This window comes from Eurosta solidaginis, chromosome X (genome assembly GCF_040869045.1).
Source record: "Eurosta solidaginis isolate ZX-2024a chromosome X, ASM4086904v1, whole genome shotgun sequence".
Lineage (NCBI taxonomy): Eukaryota > Metazoa > Arthropoda > Insecta > Diptera > Tephritidae > Eurosta > Eurosta solidaginis.
Window position 1 is genome coordinate 187,243,746 of NC_090324.1, and position 23,669 is coordinate 187,267,414.

Sequence of the window (23,669 nt, forward strand, 5' to 3'; positions counted from 1 at the left end):
ACGATTAATATGATCACATTAAACCTTCTAAGCCATCCCGCCCCACCACCTAGTTACACGAGGAACTTGGGGTCGCCAGAGCCTCGCCTGCTAAATATGTGTGTGATACCTACATGTAACAGGATTCCTCTCGCGTAGATGACGTTGACAATTGGGTTGCGGAAGCTCTGAAGCTATAAAGCTTTGCCTGTTATCAACCCCTTGTAACGAAGCTCAGTTTCTTCCAAAAATTGTTCGGCACCGCCACGTAAAATCAATGTACATGTTTTAGTATTAACGCGACCTTTAAATAATTATAAACTATGAAAATAAAATCAATGTCAAACCCAATATCAAACCTTGGAAAATGTTGAAACGTTCACCACCAACTTGACGTTCTTAAAAGTAATCAAATTGACCCAAAACACTTCAAATAATAGCTGTAGTCATAACAGAACCACCACAAGCTTTCATTGTACGTTTCAAATCTTCTTCATAGTGTACCTATACAAGTGTGTCAGCTAAGCGATAAACGTCAAAACTACTATCAGCCTCGCTCACCTGATGCAAATCTCATGTCTAGAGTTGCATTTTTGGTACGTAAAAGTACTTCAAGCTGAGTTGCATTTCATAGTTTAATAAAACTTTGTAGTATTTACAGATGAAACATACGGAAAGCAAAATTTATTTAAATTAGAGCCAAAATATTAAGCGCCACACATGTAACATAGAAAAATTTCACTTCTGAGGCTGTTTACAAAAATGCATACGGGCAAAATTATATAAACGCTTTGGTAGCTTCAAAGCAAAGATAACGTACGGCGTTTCATTGCTTTTCGCCTGGCGTTGTCATAGCGTAGGCACGCAACCAAAGCATTTATGTAAATTTTTCGATACTTCGCCCGACAGATGAATTAATGAATGCAACAAAATCAAAGCGTCTGTGTAAATCCGCCTTAATTTTTGTAGCTGTGAAAGTCTCCTGCAAATAAAATGGTGCTATAAGTGCAAACAAATCAAACTCTTATATGACACTAATTTATTTTCTATGTATTTTTCATGTATTTTCTCCTATATTTTTGTCGAGGGAGCCAATAAGATTTCAGTACTGGTGTAAGTGTGTGAACTATATTTAAAAAAACTAACGAAATACAAGAAAAATACAACGTAGTTCATTAAAAACAAACAAGCCAGTTTGTATTTCGATAGGGTTTTTTGACATTAGGCCGTTTTTTTTATTTTTTCTGACAAATGAAAATTTTGTTTTTAGTTTCAAAATTTTGTGCATAAAAACACAACTAAATTCAAAGTGTAAATTGCGTGTGCAAATGAGCTTTCAATAAGTGTACATTTTTCAGTTTTTCATAGATAAGGAATTGACCTCCAGATTCTTGTGTTAAACAAATATAGTGTACTTGGGTACAGAAATTCAAATTAAAAAGTTTTTCACAATTATTTGAAAAACTCTACGTTTTCTCTGCTTTTTACACTTAAAGGAGTAACCCTCCTTAATAAATTAAACTTTGAATGAAAATCAATAACTCTGAACTGAACACTTTTCGCCATGGTATAAAATTAAAATGCTGTGGAACAGGAGCAACACTTTTGTGACTACATAAACCCTGTTTCAATCTTTTACGTCTCTGCACAGAACCCTAATTGACCGTTTTCAAACGAAACAACAATTGCAACCCAGATTTTCCCGTTATGCTCTCTTAAGCGAGTGCCTGTCAGAAAGAAGTCAACACACTTGTACTTGTACACTATGATCTTCTTCTGGTACACGAACAGCACAGAACATATCACAATCTGAAAAATACTGTGTACCAACATCACCAGGGCCGTCTTTAACCTATTGGGGCCCTGGGCACATTAGGATAATGGGGCCCCTATGACTTTGACGGAACCCTATTTTGTTAGGATAGACAAAGAAAGTAGGTAAACCAGGTTAAATATTTATTTTGATTAACAATCACATGAAACTAATAAATAAATGTAATATAGTCCACTAAAGTTACTGTTTGAGTATTTACAAGTTGGTGTTTAAAAATCTATGTTATTTGAAGAAGAATCTTTCTAGATTTCAGATGGGCAAACGTTAATAACTTCTTTAAAATCTATGCTTTTTAGTATATCAGATTCTATGGACATCAGCGATAAACTGGTTAATCTCTCTTGAAGCATTGTACTTCTCAATTCATTTTTAATTCTTTTTAATTTGGAAAAGGAGCGTTCTCCACTGCAGTTGGTTACCATCATGCTTAAAAAGATTCTCAAAGCGATTTCTACATTTGGAAATGTGTCTTCAATTTGGTTTTCTTTCAAAAGCTGATATATTTTTAATATGCAATCCTTATTATCACTGTCATCAATTTTCAAGTATTCTTTTAAATGCAAACATTCTATTTCTAACTCCTTCTCATTAACGTCTTCATAATAAAATTCAGCAAATTCTTTGCAACATTGTCTCAACTCTTCAGGATTCAGAGTTTTCAGGCGAAAAAATAAATCAAAACGTTTACTAATATTCTGATACGAACTTAATCGCTGTTTTAGATGAACGCTGAGGGTATCAATTAGGGGAAGAAAGGTTTCTATTCTAAATTTCTCTCTTCCATTCAGTTTGACTGACGGTGCAGAGCCATCAAAAAACTCTTGCGAGAACTTCTGCGTTTTTTTCTTTGAGATAGGTCCTTGTAGTCAGATTCCGGGTTTCTTTCTTTGGCAGACGATCCGGAATAATCAAATTTATCCCTGAGGATAATAAAAAAATCATCAAGTGAAGTTAAATATTAGTTGCAACGTTCAGTGTTTTTGTTTCTTTTTGAAGATAATTACTTATTTTGTCTATTCTTTTCAATACACTGTTCCAAATTTCCGTTAGTATAATATATTCTAATTTTTCCATTTTTCTGGACAGACTAAGCGCTTCGTCTCTAGTTTATCGTGCCTGTTCTGTATCGTTTTCGATGGATATCAAAGCTTCTATAACTTGTTCATGACCTTCATGCAAGGCGCTTACTGCATCTGCTCGGGCTGACCATCTGGCTTGTGAAAGACTTTTAACAACTTTTTTTGATCCTAAATGTTCTGTCAATATATTCCATCGATGAGTAGAGCCCGAAAAAAAGTTATACACTTTCTGAACCATTTCAAAAAACTTTGTTGCCTCCGATACACACTCAGCAGCATGTACACCTACTAAGTTCAATGAATGTCCCGCGCATGGTACAAAGGTGGCAAATTCACATTTCTCCTTGATCCTTGCTTGTAGACCAGTATACTTCCTCGACATATTTGAAGCATTGTCGTAGCTTTGTCCTCTGCAGTTTTTTATGGGAATATCATGGTTATCTAAAAAATTCAAGATGATTTCCGCTAAATACCCAGATTTATGCTCTTTAATAGGAATAAACGTCAGAAACCTTTCAACAGGAACACTGCCATGCACGTATCGAATTATAAAAGTTAGCTGGTCAACGTGAGACAGATCGGGCGTACTATCAACGCTAATGGAAAAATATTTTGCTAATTTAACCTCATTTACAATTTTTTTTGGAACCTGTTTTCCCATTACGTCAATAAACTCGTTACAGATATTCGCGGATAAATAAGAAATGTTATCTTTTCCAGGATTCCCAAAGTTTTTTAAGTGATCTGCTATAAATGGATCGAATTCACTCAATAATTCCACACATCCCAAATAATTTCCATTATTAGGAGGTCCTAGGATTTCAATGTCACCCCGAAACGGAAGCCCTCTCGATGTCAAAAATGTTACAACAGCTACAATCCGTTTAAGTACATTTTTCCAATAATCCACTTCTTTTTGATGTTGAGATATTAAGTCAATATCTACTTTACCAACCGCTTTACTTCGTGCTAGATAAGTTATCATAGATTGCCTATGTGCTAGGTTATTTTCATGTGCTAAAATTATGTGATTAATGTGCTTCCAATCATTACATCCACTCGAAGAGCATAGATTTAAATCAGAAGAGTTAAACAAAGAGCATGAAAAACAAAATACAGACTTTTTGGATGGCGAGAACAACAACCATTTTCTTTCGACGCTTTCATTGTTTTTCAATTTGCGAATAAACAATGATTTGTTGAAATACCTAGTTACTGATCTATCACCATCTTTGTAGGTTTTGGATGTATCAGAAAAGTCAGAATCTTTGTTTTGAAAATATGCAGGTCCCTTACGAATCAATATTTCGCGACTTTTTTCTGCAAAATTTTCATGAAAATAATCGGCGATATCGTGTGATATTTCTTCTGCGATGGAAAACTGTTGTTGTTCTACTGACACAGTTGTCGATATTTGTGAAATCACCGAATTTGTTACTCTTTCGTCATAGGGACGGTCGCTTTCTGATTCCATGTCTTTTCCAAAGTTGGTGGAAATTGTTGAGGAACATGGGGACTCAAAAATTTCCGCAATTTGTGAACGACACGACTCATCATGTAGAAGATTTTCGTTTTGGTTGCTACTTACAGAAGTTTCTCCAGTAGTAGTAGTAGTAAAATATGATGGAAACTTTTCAATTACTTCCTTCTGATGTACAGCTTTTTTCCTTTTTTCAGATCCACTATGATATGACCGCTTCGACATTATAATATATTTCAGCAGGTATTTATTTTTACATCGAAAATAGTCGCTAACACAAAAAGAAACAAGCCAATGATAATTTAATAAAAGAATACCTCAGAGCAATCAATAACAACTGCAAACAAAACAAACGTCACAACACCACATACAAATACAGGGGAATTCTCGACAACCAAATCGGTTTATTTAAATCGTTCGGTGACTTTCAGTTTCATGTCGTTAATTCAAACTTGGAGCTTGATGCTTTGCTTCGTTCGCTTGTGTTGGCTGAATGAAATTTATTATCGACAATGCAGTTAAATGGAATTGTCGCATTATTTGAACGCGTTGGTGAATCTACATCTAGCGGCACTACACGACACGACAAAATTGTTGCCTATTTGATCAACTATATCGTGTCGTGTGACGCTGCTGTCGCTAGGTGTGGTATGCTCCATAAGAATACATGCAAATAATACTTTCTCGTGTAGTGTAGTGCTGCTAGATGTAGCCTCAGCTTAAAGTGAGCGAGTCACACTGATGAGTATAAGCTGGAGTCATTGGTGCCGTATGTCGTATCGCTGTATCCGTATCCCTAACGTAATCAGCTGTTTATCGTTACGACGGTAAACCAAAACCCAATTGGTTGGCTACGATACGGTTACGACTTTAGCGGCACCAATAATCGATTGCATTGATTTTCATAAGGTTGGTCGAATCAGCTGTTAAAAGGTTACCGATACGGTTACCGATAAAGCACCAATGTCTCCAGCTATAGATAGATTTTAACTCTTTGTTTCGAGAGAGTGCTGTTAAAATGCACATCTTTTACTGCTGCCACTCTGTGAAAAATGAATAAAACTAAGGAAGGGGGGTTTTAACATAAGTTTTTGGGGATTTTGCAGATTTCTATTTAATTCGACTTATAAATTTTTTCGACTTACATTTTTTTCACCTTATTTTTCAAAAATATGATAATAAAAGTAAATCGATACATAAATAAATAAAAATAGATACGGCCACTCACAAAAATAAGTATGTACTTGATTTTTGTTGAAAAAAACTCAAATGCAGTGGCTCACAGCTTAATTGATAATTTTCATTTAAAATATCGGAAATTCCCTAACAGAAATCACATTAAGAAAATGTCAAAAAATCCAAATTTTCAAATCTTGTTTCAGAATTTCTAGAAAATTTTTGAGTATGCAGTTTTGTAGTCCATTCAATTTTAGTATAATAATGTGCAAGTTAGAAATAGCTCAAAATGTTTCCGCAATTTTCAGAATTTTTTTTGGCGAGGGTGTTGAGCAATTTCTTCCATACATCGCATAAACAAAAATACATTTTGTATGGGGGACATTGCTCAACATCCTCGCCAAAAAAAATTCTGGAAAAATTTTGAGCTTCTAACTTGCACATTATTATACCTACTAAAATTGATTGGGCTATAAATCTGCATACTCAAAAATTTTCTAGAAATTCTGAAACAAGATTTGAAAATTTTGATGGCCATTTTTCAAATTTTGATTAACTCTCCTGACCTTTGACATTTTTTTAATGTGATTTCTGTTAGGGAATTTCCGATATTTTAAATGAAAAATTTCAATTAAGCTGTGAGCCACTGCATTTGGATTTTTTCAGCATGAACCAAGTGTATACTTAATTTTGTGAGTGACAGTATGTAAATGAAGGTTACAGTAGCATATGTATAATACGACCATGGACTGATAGTGAAATTTTGAATTTATTGAGAAATGTAATAAAAAGAGGACTGATCTCCCGTTTCCGAAGTTCTGTCATTAAAAGCGATGAAAATGGTCAAATAAAAAAATGTAGCTAACGTTTTTTGTTGAGAACTTTTGAATTGCTTATATGTAGTATTTATCTTTCGCATCCGGATTATTATTAGGAACACCGAACCGCGCGTTTTGATACCTCGCTCAACGTTTTTGATCACTTCTACCTGTTTCCCCGTAAATTACAGAACTACCGAGTATTTTGGGAACTTTTTCGTTGTTACACTCTGGCCTTCTGTCAAGAGGGTTTTATTTTGACTCTATGCTGGCAAATAAATTCCCGGTGAGAGCGAAAATATAAGAGAGTAAAACGAAGTCATCTTAGCTGGTGAGTACTACTGATGATTTTTCTTTAAAATGTGTATGTATTTAGTATACCAGCTTTCCAGGTCATTCTAGAACTTCTTCCCCTAGATATAGAAATGTAGCGAGCAGCGGCGACATCAGCCCTGCGCCTACGGGAATCGTCGAGCTGGAACACACGCACCAAAGGACATTCTAGACGGCGTCGACTTGGAGTTCCCTTCCTGGGAAACATTTGCAAAATTGTGGAGTATCACATCAAGGACTTGATGGCCTTCCTTAAGTCTTCAAATTGGTTCGAAGATGAGGTGTAACAGTGTCTTTACAGGGTATCACAACGCGCCTTTTATACTGGCCTAAGTGTGCCCTTTTGGTAGCCACTTTAACCTAACCAAACCTAGCATACCATTATATATTTAAATTTATCAAAGCATGCTGAAGTCAGAAATCCAAATTTTTGGGCGAGAGTAGAATAGCTTCGTGCATATAAAAGCTTGTAAATGTGTCTTGTATTCAGTAATTTATGTTCGATTTCTTCGAATTGTATACGTTTTTTGGTAATAAGGGCCTTATTCTCTATTGCGCACGAAAGCTCAGACGAACGATTCGTCTCTTATCAATTTCGTCTAGCAACCATATTCTTGAACATTTTCGTTCGCCTGCTACCTTTCTTACGTTATCTCTTTATCATAATGTAATAAAAATAAGAGAAGAACGAAAATGATACAGAATATGACTACTAGACGAAATTGATAAGAGACGAATCGTTTGTCTGAGCTTTCGTTCGCAATAGAGAATAAGGCCCTAAATATTGGTTATCGTTTGGTGATCTGACACGAACTAGGGACTTTGTATTTGATCTGAGGGGGCCCCTGTCATCGCGGGGCCCTGGGCATGTGCCCACTGTGCCCAGTGGCAAAGAGGGGCCTGAACATCAACAATTGGTAGTTTAGATAACACAACATTGGCGCCTTACTTAGCTAGTTTATTGCACAGAATACGCCATTCAGCATCAACAATTTTCTGATACTCTTGAACATTATCAACACGTACTTCAGCGTTATCACGCTCAGCCTTCAATTCCAATTCTATATTTAATAATGCGATTTTATATTTTTTGTATGACTTTGGGTCCATCAAAGGAAAGTACAGCGTCCACAACCATTTTAGAAAAGAAATCTTTTTGTTGATGAATAAGTTTGGAGGACATTGTTGTGGCAGCGCATTTTTCCAGTAGTTCCTTTGATTGGCGCTTCGACATGTACAGCCATTTTGCTCATGCATAATTGTAATGCTTTACGTATAGCATTAATGATGATACGTGCATGCACGCCTTCCTCAACATATGGCTTAATTTGTTTTAAGATTTCACCTGCTTAAAGTACTACTGAAGTGGTGCCATCGCCGACCTGATAAGAGAAACATTTTTATTCTACACATTCGAATATAACAAAAAACTTACCTCAGCATCTTAAGATTTGGCGATGTCGTCTAGAGTTTTACGGCTGGATGCACAATATCCAATAGTTTCATACTGGTTACACCATCATTTGAAATTGTGACCTTACCAATGGAATCAGCAATATGCTTGTCCATACTGCGTGGACCCAATGTAGTGCGTATAGCGTCCACAATTGATTGCGAGGCATTGATGTTGGATATGAGTTGAGGTTTACCTTGAGAGCTATCGGTACCCAAAAACTTACACAAAAACTCAAATGTACCCAATAAAAGTTCAGGACGTTCATATTTACCGACACGCTGTCCGGTGTGGCCCAAATGTTGGAAATATTCAGTTGGCACTGTTGAGAAAATATATGGATCAATGAACACAAATAAAAGTGAAAGATTTTTTTTTACCATCTGTTGTTACTTTACACATAAGACATTGGAAACGACGACCAGCATCTACACGCGTCCCAAGGCAGTCGGTTCTATGTACCGGAGGGACTCGGGATTTTTCCCGACCAAGGACTGTCGTTTCAGTGTAACCCCATTTAATTTGTTGCGTTCCGCCCACAAGTTGTCATCCTCCCAGCAGCTCCTCGCAGCGGGACTGCTCCATATTCCCTTGCTCCGAGAAGGTATCGAATCCACTCCGAAACCATATCCTGACCACGGTCCTGAGAAATGGTTTTGCTGCGTCTGTCGGAAAAGAATCTTTTTAGGACGGTAATACTCTTGTCAGTGTGCCTCGTGTAAGGGATGGTTGCATCGGACAGGTTGTTCTGGGCTAGATCCCAAAACCAGACGTCCACGTAACTTCTATACATCTTTTGTGGCTCCTTGCTGTTCACGCCCAAGGGCGTCCCGTAGTCTAAGCCTTAGTGCGCCCCACTACCTTCCAACAGCACCGATGCTCAGCAAGCCACAAAAAGTACCCGCTGCTGCTCGCGCCCCACGGCGCCACCAACTCATACGGCTGCTCCCACTCACACCTAAAATCTCCGTTGTAGAGTCGGAAGCGATGCCGAGCAGCAGCTCCTGCCCCCGTCTTCTCTCCCCTCCTGTCTGGCAGCAATCGTGTAGGTCAGGCAAACAGACTTTTAGTCCCTACCTCCTTTTGTACCGTTTGACAGACCAGAATATATATGTTTGCGACATCCAGCCAATGCAGCTCCTGCCTTGGACGGTGCCACTTTCCTTGATGTTCTGGTCTCCGCGACGGCAACCCCCGACGGGTTTCATTGCGCCATGTTGCCAGGCCGCATACCCAAATACACCGGGTATCCCAATGCTTACCCAAGGACGTCCAGTCCCAGGGCCACAACAGCAGTTGCGTTCTAACCTTTCACAACGCAGGCCTAGTCACCCATCACTTACTCCCAGAGTGACGACATCTCCCAAGTTGAACTTCAGAATTCTGCAGTTAAACTTTAATGGATTAACTGGGAAGATCACGGAGATTGTCGATTTAATGAAGCGGCACAACATCCCCATTGCTGCGATTCAAGATACTAAACTTACAGCAAGATCTGCTCTGCAGACCTGTTCTGGGTATAATGTCCACAGAAAAGATCGCGAGAGCGGAAATAGAGGCGGCCTCGCGTTTATCATACACCACTCTGTGCAATATCATATATTTGATCCGGACATCGGCCGCAGGGACAGTGTCTTAGAAAGTCAAGGCTTATCTGACCCGTTAGGCGATGCAAACCTAGAAATCATCAACATCTACATCCCTCCTGCCACCTGTTGCCCCAGTGGATACCGCCCTAATATCAGCGCCTTTATCACTGGCATAATCGCATTATCTTGGGCGCTTTCAATGCCCATCACGATCTATGGCATTCAAATTTGCAGGCAGACATTAGGGGTGAGATGTTGGCGGATCAAATAGAAGAAACGACGTTCTGCACAATAAACGGAGACACCCCCACACGTATGGTAGGCAGCTGTCATACGTTCTGCACAATAAACGGAGACGCCCCCACACGTATGGTAGGCAGCTGTCATACGTTCTGCACAATAAACGGAGACGCCCCCACACGTATGGTAGGAAGCTGTCACAGTTCGCCGGATATATCAATCGTGAGCGCAAGACTCGTAAACTGCGTCAACTGGCAGCCAATGATAACATTGGCATCCGACCACCTGCCTATACTTATTTCGCTCGAGCGTACCGCCGAATTCATCGTCACAGAAAAACGCACTTTCATAAACTTCAAAAAGGAAAGTGGGACGAATACAAATGCTTTACAGACAGCCGCTTTGCTGCCCTCCCTATCCCGACTGATGCTCGCCAAGGGGAGCATGCTTTCCGAAAGCTAATTGAATCCGCCTTGGCTCGCTTCATTTCCGCCGGTAGAATTCCCGAAATTAGGCCTCATTTTCCGGCAGAGGCCGCAAACTTAGCGAGAGAGCGTGACCTTATAAGACAGCTCGATCCCGGCGACCCCCAAATAAGGGATATAAACCAAAGCATCAGATTGCTTGTGGAGGAACACAAGCGGGCGAAATGGAAGGATCACCTAAGCGGTGTAGGTAAACTTTGGTCCACCGTAAAGTCCCTATCGAATCCGTCTAAGCACAATGACAAAATTTCCATCGCATTTGGCGATAAAGTGCTGTCGGATGCGAAAAAATGCATGAGCACCTTTTGGCGACAATATATAATGCATTCTACGGTCGACACAGATAGACCAACAGACGTGCACATATACATATATTCAGCGCGTCTCCAATTACCATCACCGCCAAAGAGGTTGAGGACGCCATCGGTCATGCTAAACCATCCAAAGCAGTGGGTCCAGACGGCATAGCCATGTCGATGCTTAAAAGCCTAGGGAAAGAGAGTTTCAAATATTTAGCACATGTCTTCAACCTGTCTCTTTCCACCTTTGTCATTCCCGAAAAATATAAAATGGCCAAGGTGGTCCCGCTACTAAAGCCTGGGAAACCAGATAACATATGAGAGTCATATCACCCGATATCTCTCCTATCGCCAGTAGCCAAGACGCTTGGAGCCATTTTACTCCCCTACTTCAAAGCAAATTTGCAGCTAGCCTGTCATCAGCATGGCTTCAGAAAACTCCATAGCACCACCACCGCGCTTAATGCCATTAGCACCCAGATAAATTGCGGTTTAAATCAAAACCCCCACCATAGAACAGTACTCGTTGCGCTAGACCTATCAAAAGCTTTTGATACGGTCAACCATGGCACGTTACTGCAAGACCTGGAAGGGTCTACCCTTCCCCCATGTCTTAAAAGGTGGACCGCAAATTATCTGGGTGGTCGACAGGCATCGTTGCAATTTAGAAACGAATCATTTAAACCAAGAAGAATTAAACAAGGGGTACCACAGGGTGGTGTCCTATCCCCACTTTTGTTTAACTTCTACATATCAAAGCTACCTTCGCCACCAGAAGGAGTCACTATGGTTTCCTACGCCGATGACTGTACAATAATTGCCACAGGCCCAGGCCCACAGATCGATGAGCTTTGCAACAGAATAAAAGGCTACTTCCCTGATCCCTCCAGTTTTTTCGCCTCGCGAAACCTGGCATTATCACCGACTAAATCCTCCGCGACTTTATTTACAACATGGACGTCCCAAATGTCGACCATTTCGAACATCCACGTCGATGCCACTACGCTACCGACTGTCCTACACCCCAAAATCTTGGGTGTGACGTTTGATCAGGATCTACATTTTGGTGAGCATGCAGCCGCAGTTGTACCGAAAATCCAGAGCCGCAATAAAATCCGCAAATCTCTTGCTGGCAGTAGTTGGGGTAAAGATAAAGAAACGCTCATTACCACTTACAAAGCAATTGGGCAGCCGATTGCATGCTACGCGTCCCCGATATGGTCGCCAAGCCTAAATACTACTTGTTTGAGATTGTTAACTATGTTTGCAGATTGCACACCAAAGTCAACCGATCGTCCGACAGGATCCGCAGATTGTGACACCAACTGTCCGACTGGGTCTGCACCTGATTGGTGCTGATATTTTATCGATTTTTATTGTAGAGATATCGAATGAGATCTCATTTTGGCTTATCACAAATTTTTGTTATTAATAAAGTTTGTTCATTGAAAGTGGTAGTGAACCACACTAGCTGGAAATCATCATTTTTCTTTAACTCGAGGACAACCTTCAAGTAAGTTATTTCCTCACAGGAGTGGACAACCATCAAGTAAGTTCTCAAACATTTTTCTGGTGCCGAAACCCGGGAATCTGGCGGAACAACCTTGGTTAGCGTGGCGTGAGCGGCATATATAACCAACAACAATCAATACAAGCCACCGTTATACGAAGAGTGAAAGTTAACGGAAGCCCCATTAGGTGTACCATTTTTTTTTTTTTTAATACACATTTGCGCTGACATAAGTTTACTTGGTTTTTTTATTACTACTTGCGCCAAAATGGGTTCATTAAATAAACGAACTGCTGCAGTTACCGCAATAAATCGCATAGCAAATAAAATACTCGCAGAGGATTATTGTGGTGATGCTTTCGAAATTCCTCAAGAAGAGACTGCATTGCAATCTCATTTCGAACGATTTGGTACGAGTCATGATACCTTAATTACATATGCTAAAAAAGAGGAGCTCGACGCTCACCTAGCACTATGGGATCAAATGGAAGATTTATATAATCGGGCTATGGCTAAAGCTCATAGATTGCAGGCAACCCACAATCCGCCAATACACAGCACCTCGCCGGGGGCTGGTAGTCACGTCCCGGTCGCTTTTCCTAACACAACAGCTATGAATCTTAAGTTGGAGCGGTTATCCGTTCCGAAATTTTATGGCACACTACGCAACTCGCTAGCTTTTAAGGACGCGTTCGAGACATTGGTTCACTCACAGGAATTTCCAGAGGCATACAAGCTGGGAAAATTGCGAGAAGCTGTGCAAGGGGATGCTGTTTTGTTGGTAGGTGGCATGTACAGTGGTGAATATGAAGACGTCTGGCAGGCAGTCAAGAACCGTTATGATAGTCCAAGACAACTGGCTGATATTCACGTTGCGCAACTTATCGGATTGGAACCCATCTCAACCGAGTCCACATCAGCACTGCTATCTGTGGTCGACACTGTGCGCGAATCGCTGCGGGCACTTATGGTGATGAAAGTTCCAGTCGAGCAATGGGATGCATTGGCGGTTCCCATAGTGGTTTCAAAACTTCCAACTCGCACACAGCAGGCTTGGGGTATGAGCCGCACGACACAGGATATACCTCGGCTGGATGAATTACTCAAGTTCATAGAGAAACGAGCCCATAGTCTAACAGCTGATATTCGACAATGGCCCATGAAGCATTCAATTCCTGGCATAAAGGTACATCTTGCCCTCAACGACATTCACAAGGCGAACAAGCAGCACGTTCATCACGTTTGGTGAAATCGAATTTTGCCGCAACGACTCCAGGAAACTGTGAATATTGCAATTTACATACACATCGGCATTGTCCACAACTCTTGGCTCTAACGGTGCAGGAGAGATTCCACAAATTGAAAGGATCCAATCTGTGCTTCAACTGCTTGAGACCTGGCCATGCAACGAAGGCTTGCACTTCCACGAACTGTCGAATATGCAACAGACGCCATCACACACTACTGTGTCGCAATCCACAATCAGCTAACGGGTCCGTCACTTCTAGTAAGGCACCAACTACATCCATGGCAGCGGGAAGGACTACTCCTTCACCTCCCCGAATTCATCAATGACTACATGGTGACGTCAAGACATTCACCCTTCTCAGCAACCGCATTTTTCTCTTGGCGACTGCGCGCGTACATATCACAGATAGCTTTGGTGGCTCACATTCTTGTCGGTTGCTCTGTGACCCTGGATACGATTTTATATTTTTTGTATGACTTTGGGTCCATCAAAGGAAAGTACAGCGTCCACAACCATTTTAGAAAAGAAATCTTTTTGTTGATGAATAAGTTTGGAGGACATTGTTGTGGCAGCGCATTTTTCCAGTAGTTCCTTTGATTGGCGCTTCGACATGTACAGCCATTTTGCTCATGCATAATTGTAATGCTTTACGTATAGCATTAATGATGATACGTGCATGCACGCCTTCCTCAACATATGGCTTAATTTGTTTTAAGATTTCACCTGCTTAAAGTACTACTGAAGTGGTGCCATCGCCGACCTGATAAGAGAAACATTTTTATTCTACACATTCGAATATAACAAAAAACTTACCTCAGCATCTTAAGATTTGGCGATGTCGTCTAGAGTTTTACGGCTGGATGCTCAATATCCAATAGTTTCATACTGGTTACACCATCATTTGAAATTGTGACCTTACCAATGGAATCAGCAATATGCTTGTCCATACTGCGTGGACCCAATGTAGTGCGTATAGCGTCCACAATTGATTGCGAGGCATTGATGTTGGATATGAGTTGAGGTTTACCTTGAGAGCTATCGGTACCCAAAAACTTACACAAAAACTCAAATGTACCCAATAAAAGTTCAGGACGTTCATATTTACCGACACGCTGTCCGGTGTGGCCCAAATGTTGGAAATATTCAGTTGGCACTGTTGAGAAAATATATGGATCAATGAACACAAATAAAAGTGAAAGATTTTTTTTTACCATCTGTTGTTACTTTACACATAAGACATTGGAAACGACGACCAGCATCTACACGCGTCCCAAGGCAGTCGGTTCTATGTACCGGAGGGACTCGGGATTTTTCCCGACCAAGGACTGTCGTTTCAGTGTAACTCCATTTAATTTGTTGCGTCCCGCCCACAAGTTGTCATCCTCCCAGCAGCTCCTCGCAGCGGGACTGCTCCATATTCTCTTGCTCCGGGAAGGTATCGAATCCACTCCGAAACCATATCCTGACCACGGTCCTGAGAAATGGTTTTGCTGCGTCTGTCGGAAAAGAATCTTTTTAGGACGGTCATACTCTTGTCAGTGTGCCTCGTGTAAGGGATGGTTGCATCGGACAGGTTGTTCTGGGCTAGATCCCAAAACCAGACGTCCACGTAACTTCTATACATCTTTTGTGGCTCCTTGCTGTTCACGCCCAAGGGCGTCCCGTAGTCTAAGCCTTAGTGCGCCCCCACTACCTTCCAACAGCACCGATGCTCAGCAAGCCACAAAAAGTACCCGCTGCTGCTCGCGCCCCACGGCGCCACCAACTCATACGGCTGCTCCCACTCACACCTAAAATCTCCGTTGTAGAGTCAGAAGCGATGCCGAGCAGCAGCTCCTGCCCCCGTCTTCTCTCCCCTCCTTTCTGGCAGCAATCGTGTAGGTCAGGCAAACAGACTTTTAGTCCCTACCTCCTTTTGTACCGTTTGTCAGACCAGAATATATATGTTTGCGACATCCAGCCAATGCAGCTCCTGCCTTGGACGGTGCCACTTTCCTTGATGTTCTGGTCTCCGCGACGGCAACCCCCGACGGGTTTCATTGCGCCATGTTGCCAGGCCGCATACCCAAATACACCGGGTATCCCAATGCTTACCCAAGGACGTCCAGCCCCAGGGCCACAACAGCAGTTGCGTTCTAACCTTTCACAACGCAGGCCTAGTCACCCATCACTTACTCCCAGAGTGACGACATCTCCCAAGTTGAACTTCAGAATTCTGCAGTTAAACTTTAATGGATTAACTGGGAAGATCACGGAGATTGTCGATTTAATGAAGCGGCACAACATCCCCATTGCTGCGATTCAAGATACTAAACTTACAGCAAGATCTGCTCTGCAGACCTGTTCTGGGTATAATGTCCACAGAAAAGATCGCGAGAGCGGAAATAGAGGCGGCCTCGCGTTTATCATACACCACTCTGTGCAATATCATATATTTGATCCGGACATCGGCCGCAGGGACAGTGTCTTAGAAAGTCAAGGCTTATCTGACCCGTTAGGCGATGCAAACCTAGAAATCATCAACATCTACATCCCTCCTGCCACCTGTTGCCCCAGTGGATACCGCCCTAATATCAGCGCCTTTATCACTGGCATAATCGCATTATCTTGGGCGATTTCAATGCCCATCACGATCTATGGCATTCAAATTTGCAGGCAGACAGTAGGGGTGAGATGTTGGCGGATCAAATAGAAGAAACGACGTTCTGCACAATAAACGGAGACACCCCCACACGTATGGTAGGCAGCTGTCATACGTTCTGCACAATAAACGGAGACGCCCCCACACGTATGGTAGGCAGCTGTCATACGTTCTGCACAATAAACGGAGACGCCCCCACACGTATGGTAGGAAGCTGTCACAGTTCGCCGGATATATCAATCGTGAGCGCAAGACTCGTAAACTGCGTCAACTGGCAGCCAATGATAACATTGGCATCCGACCACCTGCCTATACTTATTTCGCTCGAGCGTACCGCCGAATTCATCGTCACATAAAAACGCACTTTCATAAACTTCAAAAAGGAAAGTGGGACGAATACAAATGCTTTACAGACAACCGCTTTGCTGCCCTCCCTATCCCGACTGATGCTCGCCAAGGGGAGCATGCTTTCCGAAAGCTAATTGAATCCGCCTTGGCTCGCTTCATTTCCGCCGGTAGAATTCCCGAAATTAGGCCTCATTTTCCGGCAGAGGCCGCAAACTTAGCGAGAGAGCGTGACCTTATAAGACAGCTCGATCCCGGCGACCCCCAAATAAGGGATATAAACCAAAGCATCAGATTGCTTGTGGAGGAACACAAGCGGGCGAAATGGAAGGATCACCTAAGCGGTGTAGGTAAACTTTGGTCCACCGTAAAGTCCCTATCGAATCCGTCTAAGCACAATGACAAAATTTCCATCGCATTTGGCGATAAAGTGCTGTCGGATGCGAAAAAATGCATGAGCACCTTTTGGCGACAATATATAATGCATTCTACGGTCGACACAGATAGACCAACAGACGTGCACATATACATATATTCAGCGCGTCTCCAATTACCATCACCGCCAAAGAGGTTGAGGACGCCATCGGTCATGCTAAACCATCCAAAGCAGTGGGTCCAGACGGCATAGCCATGTCGATGCTTAAAAGCCTAGGGAAAGAGAGTTTCAAATATTTAGCACATGTCTTCAACCTGTCTCTTTCCACCTTTGTCATTCCCGAAAAATAGAAAATGGCCAAGGTGGTCCCGCTACTAAAGCCTGGGAAACCAGATAACATATGAGAGTCATATCACCCGATATCTCTCCTATCGCCAGTAGCCAAGACGCTTGGAGCCATTTTACTCCCCTACTTCAAAGCAAATTTGCAGCTAGCCTGTCATCAGCATGGCTTCAGAAAACTCCATAGCACCACCACCGCGCTTAATGCCATTAGCACCCAGATAAATTGCGGTTTAAATCAAAACCCCCACCATAGAACAGTACTCGTTGCGCTAGACCTATCAAAAGCTTTTGATACGGTCAACCATGGCACGTTACTGCAAGACCTGGAAGGGTCTACCCTTCCCCCATGTCTTAAAAGGTGGACCGCAAATTATCTGGGTGGTCGACAGGCATCGTTGCAATTTAGAAACGAATCATTTAAACCAAGAAGAATTAAACAAGGGGTACCACAGGGTGGTGTCCTATCCCCACTTTTGTTTAACTTCTACATATCAAAGCTACCTTCGCCACCAGAAGGAGTCACTATGGTTTCCTACGCCGATGACTGTACAATAATTGCCACAGGCCCAGGCCCACAGATCGATGAGCTTTGCAACAGAATAAAAGGCTACTTCCCTGATCCCTCCAGTTTTTTCGCCTCGCGAAACCTGGCATTATCACCGACTAAATCCTCCGCGACTTTATTTACAACATGGACGTCCCAAATGTCGACCATTTCGAACATCCACGTCGATGCCACTACGCTACCGACTGTCCTACACCCCAAAATCTTGGGTGTGACGTTTGATCAGGATCTACATTTTGGTGAGCATGCAGCCGCAGTTGTACCGAAAATCCAGAGCCGCAATAAAATCCGCAAATCTCTTGCTGGCAGTAGTTGGGGTAAAGATAAAGAAACGCTCATTACCACTTACAAAGCAATTGGGCAGCCGATTGCATGCTACGCGTCCCCGATATGGTCGCCAAGCCTAAATACTACTTGTTTGAGATTGTTAACTATGTTTGCAGATTGCACACCAAAGTCAACCGATCGTCCGACAGGATCCGCAGATTGTGACACCAACTGTCCGACTGGGTCTGCACCTGATTGGTGCTGATATTTTATCGATTTTTATTGTAGAGATATCGAATGAGATCTCATTTTGGCTTATCACAAATTTTTGTTATTAATAAAGTTTGTTCATTGAAAGTGGTAGTGAACCACACTAGCTGGAAATCATCATTTTTCTTTAACTCGAGGACAACCTTCAAGTAAGTTATTTCCTCACAGGAGTGGACAACCATCAAGTAAGTTCTCAAACATTTTTCTGGTGCCGAAACCCGGGAATCTGGCGGAACAACCTTGGTTAGCGTGGCGTGAGCGGCATATATAACCAACAACAATCAATACAAGCCACCGTTATACGAAGAGTGAAAGTTAACGGAAGCCCCATTAGGTGTCCCATTTTTTTTTCTTTAATACACATTTGCGCTGACATAAGTTTACTTGGTTTTTTTATTACTACTTGCGCCAAAATGGGTTCATTAAATAAACGAACTGCTGCAGTTACCGCAATAAATCGCATAGCAAATAAAATACTCGCAGAGGATTATTGTGGTGATGCTTTCGAAATTCCTCAAGAAGAGACTGCATTGCAATCTCATTTCGAACGATTTGGTACGAGTCATGATACCTTAATTACATATGCTAAAAAAGAGGAGCTCGACGCTCACCTAGCACTATGGGATCAAATGGAAGATTTATATAATCGGGCTATGGCTAAAGCTCATAGATTGCAGGCAACCCACAATCCGCCAATACACAGCACCTCGCCGGGGGCTGGTAGTCACGTCCCGGTCGCTTTTCCTAACACAACAGCTATGAATCTTAAGTTGGAGCGGTTATCCGTTCCGAAATTTTATGGCACACTACGCAACTCGCTAGCTTTTAAGGACGCGTTCGAGACATTGGTTCACTCACAGGAATTTCCAGAGGCATACAAGCTGGGAAAATTGCGAGAAGCTGTGCAAGGGGATGCTGTTTTGTTGGTAGGTGGCATGTACAGTGGTGAATATGAAGACGTCTGGCAGGCAGTCAAGAACCGTTATGATAGTCCAAGACAACTGGCTGATATTCACGTTGCGCAACTTATCGGATTGGAACCCATCTCAACCGAGTCCACATCAGCACTGCTATCTGTGGTCGACACTGTGCGCGAATCGCTGCGGGCACTTATGGTGATGAAAGTTCCAGTCGAGCAATGGGATGCATTGGCGGTTCCCATAGTGGTTTCAAAACTTCCAACTCGCACACAGCAGGCTTGGGGTATGAGCCGCACGACACAGGATATACCTCGGCTGGATGAATTACTCAAGTTCATAGAGAAACGAGCCCATAGTCTAACAGCTGATATTCGACAATGGCCCATGAAGCATTCCATTCCTGGCATAAAGGTACATCTTGCCCTCAACGACATTCACAAGGCGAACAAGCAGCACGTTCATCACGTTTGGTGAAATCGAATTTTGCCGCAACGACTCCAGGAAACTGTGAATATTGCAATTTACATACACATCGGATCGGGCATTGTCCACAACTCTTGGCTCTAACGGTGCAGGAGAGATTCCACAAATTGAAAGGATCCAATCTGTGCTTCAACTGCTTGAGACCTGGCCATGCAACTAAGGCTTGCACTTCCACGAACTGTCGAATATGCAACAGACGCCATCACACACTACTGTGTCGCAATCCACAATCAGCTAACGGGTCCGTCACTTCTAGTAAGGCACCAACTACTTCCATGGCAGCGGGAAGGACTACTCCTTCACCTCCCCGAATTCATCAATGACTACATGGTGACGTCAAGACATTCACCCTTCTCAGCAACCGCATTTTTCTCTTGGCGACTGCGCGCGTACATATCACAGATAGCTTTGGTGGCTCACATTCTTGTCGGTTGCTCTGTGACCCTGGATCACAGGTTAGTTTTATAACGTCACGGCTCTTTAATAGTTTGTCTCTTCCGAGGCAGAAGTGCACATTACGAGTCGAAGGTATAGGTGGCACAGTATACTCGCAGATAAGAGGCATGGCAGTTATCCGCATCGTCTCCTGTACCAACCCTGGCGTTACTGTCCCTGCTAACTTCTATATTATCGATTCTATCACAACACATACCCCTGTCGCTCCCATAACTGACCATTGCTGGCAACACTTACGCGACCTGGCTCTGGCTGATCCGGAATTCGGATCTACTAGTCGCATCGACGCATTACTCGGTTCCGATATTTGGGGCCGATTAATAGAAGATGGCATTTGCCGTGCTGGCATTAATGATCCCGTTGCACAACAAACCCAACTAGGCTGGGTTGTCTTCGGACTAGCTGAGGGGACAACTACTCCCAGTACCCCACTTCAAGCTATGCCACTTCGAACGACTGAGGAAGATGTGAGTCTCGATTCGCTGCTACGTACACTATTCGAGACTGAGCTGGGGAACAACGGTAATGGCATGAACTTGGCTGGCCTTGGCACCTGCGAAGAAATATTCAGTAAGACTTGCCGCGCTCCCGTGATGGCCACTATGTGGTACAAATACCCTTCCGTCACGATGCACCTACCCTAGGAAATTCCGCCACAATGGCTCTTCGACAATTCCATCAACTGGAACGCAAACTGGCTTTAAATCCGGAATTGAGGACAAAGTATGTGGAATTTATGCGAGAATATGAAGAGCTGGGGCATATGGTCCCTATTTCCGAACTATCAGGTGACCCATCACAGGCCTATTACATTCCGCATCACGCGGTTTTGTCGAAATGTCGAGTTATGTTCAATGCGTCTGCCAAATTATCGAATTGTGTGTCGCTGAATGTTACGCAGCTGGCGGGCCCAACCATACAAGATTCTCTCACCGACTTGATACATCGATTTAGGTTATATCGCATCGTATTGACTGCAGATGTCGAAAAGATGTTCCTGCAGGTAAGGATGGACGCGCGGCACAGACAATGGCAACAGATATTCTGGCGCGAGAACCCTACCCAACCTATTCATACTTACCAACTGGCTACTGTGACATATGGCACACGGAGTGGTCCCTTCTTAGCAGTTCGCGCTATGCAGCAATGTGGAAGAGACAACAGCTCCAAAATTTTAACTGCAGAAAGAGCCACACGGGCTCTTGACACCATTCTACATAACTTTTATATAGATGATTACCTTTTTAGTGTAGCTACACCAGAAGAGGCGATAGAATTGGCTAATGATGTCACCACAGTTTTAAGGGAGGGCCATTTCCACCTACGAAAGTGGAGATCAAATTGCGTTGAAGTCTTAGGTAAACTGATTGGCATCTTAGATACAATTCAACCAGACTTGCAGTTGGCGGAGATATCTATACTTGGTCCGCAGTGGGATCCCTCCACGGGTGAGCTTTTTTATTATGTTGCCTTGAGCGAATCCGTCCTCATAACGAAACAACAGGCGCTTAGTGATGCGGCAAGATTATATGATCCAACTGGAATGTTGTGTCCCGTACTTCTTCTCGAAAAACTGTTTGTACACAAATTAGGTCAAGCGGGATTAGAGTGGGATTCACCCCTTTCATCGGAGTTACTACATGATTGGCTAACCTTCCGTAACCATCTGAAGCAACTGCAAGAGTTACAAATACCCCGATGGCTTGGCATGTAGCTCCCTGAAACGTCATATCTGTATGGATTTTGTGATGCGAGTTTAAAGGCATATGTGGCCGTTCTATACTTGGGAACGAAAACCGCTGACGGGAAGGCCGTGAACCGGATGATTGCAGCGAAAACACGAGTGGCACCCTTACATCACATCACTATTCCACGACTGGAGTTGTGTGCCGCACACCTATTGGCTACGCTACTTAATGAGATCAAGGCAAGTTTACGATTACAGCATCTACCAGATAAGTTATGGTCCGATTCGAATATTGTCCTACATTGGCTGCATAAAAATATGTCACAGTTGCAACAGTATGTGGCAAATCGAATTGGCCTGATTCAGCGAATCAGAAGGGTAGAAAATTGGCAGCACATTCCCTCTACATTAAATCCAGCCGATGTGGTAAGCCGATGTATTACTGCGTCGGCCTTGATTAAGCATCAACTATGGTGGCAGGGTACCGCATTAGATGCTTACCCAATCCATAGAATACATTATTTGGCACCGGAGGAGATTGTCCAAGTGGAAGCTGAATTCAGACCGGTCAAATCAACTATAGTGCATACTACTATGGGTTTTACATTGCAAACTCAATATACCAAGGGGGAGGACACAATAGTCATAGACTTGCTAGACCGATTCAGTTATCTTGGAAAGCTACTACGCACAACAGCATACATCAGGAGAATGAAGAAAGGTAATTAGAGCTATCGGTCCACCTCCAACGTATCAGCATCCGAGATTGACTCTGCGCTCTACTGGCATATATACGCAGAGCAACACAGGTTCTTCCAACCGGAAATTGCATCGCTCCTAAAGTGCCGAAATATTCCTTCATCAAATGGGCTTCTCACTTTGGCTCCATTTATTGATATTTCTACATTCAACATTCTTCGGGTGGCTGGCCGATTAGACAATGCAACTGTTGAGCAGGGAAAACGACATCCTATCATACTTCCAAGGGAAAGCTCCTTAACTAAACTTATCGTACAGCAAGTTCATCGGGACACGTTGCATGGAGGTATCCAACTCATGCTACACACTCTTCGTCAAAAATATTGGATTCTAAGCGGGCGAAGTTTGGTTAAGCAATGTGTTCATGCATGCACAGTTTGCAGGCGCCATAAGCAAAAAATGGTTAATCAACGAATGGCGTCTTTGCCAAAGCAACGCGTTATCTCCGCGCCACCCTTTTCGATATCCGGTGTGGACTACTGCGGCCCATTTAATATTCGGATTTGATCGAAATCTGTCCGCACGGTGGCTACATAAAATTGTTCGAAAAGTTACGTTTAAACGTAACATATAGAAAACACAAAATATGCATAAGCGATTCTAAGAGCTAGAAAAGTTATACAATATACACAAAGTTGTTCATGAAAGCGAAATATTAAGCCTTTGGTTAGGTCAAAATTTGTAAAAGTGCGGAGCTGAGTTTAAAAAGCTTAAACAAATTGCATAATTGAAAAATTCGAAACAAAATATATATAAACAAAAAAAAAAAAAAAATAATTAAAATATTCTGGTCACCCTAATTGTTTCTCGCGGTCATAACACATATACACGAAGCGCTTTCATCATGGGCTGTATCTCCATTCATGTAAGTTAACATCCATCGCTTCAACTCATATAATTTGTATCACTACTCAGAGAGCACATCATATACAGTCACATTGTATGATGCTAAAAAAATTGTATTAAAGGGTTTCATGCAAACTCTTTCGTATGATAAAGTTCGATGCGAACATTTTGTTGGATTGGGCTGA

At 42.5% G+C, this 23,669-nt stretch overlaps 2 pseudogenes; both read right to left on the reverse strand.

Moving 5' to 3' along the window:
- Window positions 1-173: 173 nt before the first annotated feature.
- LOC137235323 (T-complex protein 1 subunit eta-like) lies at window positions 174-17,101 on the reverse strand (annotated as a pseudogene).
- On the reverse strand, window positions 7,817-10,897 carry LOC137234744 (T-complex protein 1 subunit eta-like; annotated as a pseudogene).
- Window positions 17,102-23,669: the final 6,568 nt, after the last annotated feature.